Raw genomic sequence first — 4,242 nt, forward strand, 5'->3', positions numbered from 1 at the left:
TTGTGTACGGATTTCTTCGAGATTGACATGATTTATTGAATTGATTTATCGATTCTCCTACCGCTGCATTGACTGGTTTTATTGACTATGGATTTCCGTATTGCATAGACTCATTGACCATTGATTGACTTGATTTGATTGACCTGCATATTGATAGCATCGTCGTGCTTTGATTTCAGTTGTAGGCTTTGGTGACCTGCTGGGCTTTGTAAGCTCATTATATGTGGTTAAATTAAATTTTCAGGTCCGAGCAAGGCAACTGGAATGGAGTTCGATCAGAATGTCAGACGAATCCTTTCACTATTGATATCTGGGGCATCACAAGCAGCTCCCAAAACAGAAGAGCTACTTGGAAGAGGGGGAAAATCAGAAGGGTTTATCGTCATCTCGGCCAGTCGGCCGGGAAGAGAACACAAGCGTGCCAAACCCTAAAACCCATAGCTTCTCTTTCTATCTCTGCCCTTCCCGACGATAAAATTTTGACAACCTAGTAGAAACAGAAATGAATTATGTGAAATAGTTAATGAGCCTGAGAGGCAGTACAAGGTCTATAAATAGAAATAAGGAAAGGCAAAATCGTAAATACAAGGTTTTCAAAGTTGTTCGCTCACAGCCTCCCTTAAATTAATCATTTGCTTGTTGAATGGTTAATTTGCAACGAAGGTTATGGAAGCAAGCAGGAGAAAAAGACTTTGTTAAAATGTCAGCGATCTAATCCGTTGAGGGTATATGCATGAGAGAAATGTCGCCGAAACTAATATGTTGTCGGATAAATTGGTAGTTAATCTCGATGTGCTTGGTTCGAGCGTGGAAGACGGGATTCTTAGCTAGAGCAATATTGGCCGATGTGTTATCACAGTAGATAGTGGTGGGAGAAGTTTGTTGGAGATCAAGTTCGGCAACAAGGCGTCTTAGCCATATGACGTCGGAGGTAGCTTCATAAAGAGATCTATATTCTTTCTCGGTGGATGACTTGCTTTTTGACGAACCATGAAATAAGATTGGGTCACAAGAAGGTGCAGAAGCCAGAGATAGACTTCAGATTAGAGGCATCTGAGGCCCAATCGGTGTCGGTGTTGGTCTGAAGATTTAATTTTTCGGTTGTAATGGGGAGGCCGAATGATAATGTGACTTTAATATATCATAGTAGCCTCTTTAAAGCTTGAAAATCTAGGACCGTTGGTTGGTGCATATGTTGACAGATTTGGTTTCTAGCGAAGGTGATGTCCGGGCGAGTGATAAAGAGATATTGTAAAGAGCCGGCGAGACGGTGATACAAAGTTGGATCTTGAAAGAGCTGTCTGTCAGTACTCGTCGGTTTAGACTTGGGAGTGATGAGAGTAGGTGCCGGTTTGCATTCATCGAGCTCGGAGTCGTGAAGAAGTTTTTCCGCGTAGTGTTGTTGAGTGAGAATTAGACCAGAGGACTGTCAGAGCACTTGTATGCAGAGGAACAGCGAGATTTTTCCAAGCTGTTTGAGTGCAAATTGAGATTGTAATTTGGATAGTAGTGTGTGAATAGCAGCTGTGTCGTTTCCTGTATGGATGCGTAAATAAGTAGATAAATTTTTATGTTATTATGACAAAAAATTAGGAGTGAAGGGTCGGAGCGACTGAATCCTTGAGTCTGGAAAAAGCTGGTTAGTTTTTCAAACCATTGTCGTGGCGCCTGTTTGAGGTCGTAGAGGGATTTGTGTAATTTGCAAACTAAGTTTGGTGAGTTAGTATCCACAAAGCCTGTTGGTTGGCGCATATAAATGTCTTCGGAGAGGTCACCGTGCAGGAAAGCATTGGATACATCGAGTTGTAGAGGGTCTCATTGTAAATGATGCCGAATTGTTAGTCATAGCCCTAAGCCATGCACAAGACAAGCTTTATAACGATCTATTTGGATGTTAGGTAGGAGCTTCATTTTGAAGGTCCATTTGCATCCGAGGATGGGTTTGTTCGTTGGAGCGGGTACGAGAGTCCATGTTCCTTGTCTCAGAAGAGCGTGAAATTCCTCGGACATAGCTTGTCGCCAGTGATTGAATTCAGCTACTTGAGAGTAGCTAGGTGTTAGGTGTGGAGTGAGTGGAAGTGGTACTGACAAGATATAGAACTCTTTTGGGTTTAGTGATGCCTGATTTAAGCGGAGTCTGCATCAGATGAGAGGGTCGAACAGGAGAAGAATGAGTGATGTCGGATGGCACATCAGTGAGTTGTATGGGATTGATGGTAGGACTTGGATTTGGGGCTTCGGATGAGGTGGTAGTGTGCTGATTGTGATTTGGTTGAGTGGTAGATTGCAGCAGATGTGGGTTGGTGATTGAAGTCGGGACAAGAAGAAGAGGAGGGGTGTTGTTGGAGACAAATATTGGTTGTGGTGTGTGCAATGAGGAAGGATCTCTGTAAGGAAAATGGTGTTCATTAAAGATTACATGGCGTGAGATATGAATCTTGTTTGAGGCAAGATCGCAACACTTGTATCCTTTATGAATGGAGGAGTATCCTATAAATATGCACTCATGCGACCGCGGAGAGAGTTTGTTGGTGGCATATGGTTTGAGCCAAGGGAAACATTGGCATCCGAAAGTGCGAAGATGATTATAAGTGGGTAATCTGTCATGTAAACAATGGGACCGGAATTTACAGAGAGAATGATGTTGATGGAAGACGGTTGACTAAATAGTTCGCAGTTGAGAGTGCTTCTGCCCAAAAAAAGTTACGGGTAGATTAGAAGCATGTACAAGAGTGACAGAAAGATCGAGCAGATGTCTATGCTTTCGTTCTACTAGACTGTTTTATTCAGGAGTGTGGGGGCAGCTGAGTTGACGTTGTATGTCGTGATTTTGAAGGAAGGAGGTGAATTCATTGCTGGTGAATTCGCCTCCACCGTTGGAGCGGAAGGCATTCGGGGTTGTGTGAAATTGTGTGTTGACAAGTTGGCAGAATAATTTGAATTTGGAGAAGGTTTCTTGTTTCGTGTGCATTAGGTACATCCAAGTGAAGCGAGTAAAATCTTCTATAAAGACAATGTAATAATGAAAGCCATCCAAAGATTGTAACGGGGCAGACCCCCAAACGTCCAAGTGTATTAGATCGAAAGGAAGAGACGATATCAAAGTAGTTTTATTAAATGTAATTTTGTGACTTTTGGCCATAGTACAAGATTTGCAAAAAAAAAAAAAAAAAAAAAAAAAGAAGAGACATTTATAATAGCAAGAATTTGTTTAGCTGAAGTTGTAAGCAGACGGTGATGTGGATGCCTAGACGTGCGTGCCAAATTTGCGCAGTGTTAAGACTTGCTTGAAAGGTCGTGGGTTTGGAGTCTTTAGATTGTTGGAGTTGTTATAAGCCATTATGAAGACGCCCACGAAGAAGCGTACGATGGTCCTTGAGATCCTTAATTTAAAATCCATTAGCATCAAAACTTATAGAGACATAGTTGTCAGAAGTTAATTTGGATACGGATAAAAGATTGTGAGCTAAATCCGAGACATGAAGTATTTGCGTAAGTGAAGCTTACGGGGAGTGTCGCGTAGGGGAAGTAGACCTTGAACGGAGTGATGAACAGGTAACGTTGATCCGTTTCTGATTGAGACGCTGTCTTGGCCGTGATAGGTGTTGGAATATTGAAGGTTGCTAATGTACGGGGCTAGGTGGTTTGATGCCCTGGAGTCGATGATCCAATCTTGAGTAGAGGTAGGGTTCGGTTGAGCAAGAAGTGCAGTCATCGATCTTGGGTTTTTGGGTGCAAACTTAAGGTTGCACCTATGCCAGCAGTTAAGGGCAATGTGCCAAACTTTGGTACAAATTTGACAAGTGGGTTTTGCAGCATTAGTAGGAACCGGTATGACCGAAATGTTAGCGGGCGGAGTTGAACCACCTATAATGTTTTTTTTTTTTCTTGGTGAAGCCTCGCTAAGGTTGGCCACGATTTTGGTTGGATGAGGTAGTGTAGAGAGCTGTGACACCGAACGTCGTGGAGGTGTCTTTCTCTATTTCTTGATATACAATTATCTCTTTGCTGCATAGGACGAATAAAGAGTATCGAGATCTATGGGAAGGAGGGATGTGCGGATAGCAGTTTTGAAGGAATTGTACGGAGATGGTAGACCATTAAGGATGTGAAGAATGATATCCTACACATCAACGTTGGATCCGGAGGCGGCGATGTTGTCGACAATCAATTTAATGTGGGTGAGGTATTGCTACATAGTGAGGTTTTTCATTTGAACAAGATGAAGCTCGTTCTTGAGCT

The sequence above is a fragment of the Dendrobium catenatum genome, unplaced genomic scaffold, assembly GCF_001605985.2.
Source record: "Dendrobium catenatum unplaced genomic scaffold, ASM160598v2 fragScaff_scaffold_315, whole genome shotgun sequence".
NCBI lineage: Eukaryota > Viridiplantae > Streptophyta > Magnoliopsida > Asparagales > Orchidaceae > Dendrobium > Dendrobium catenatum.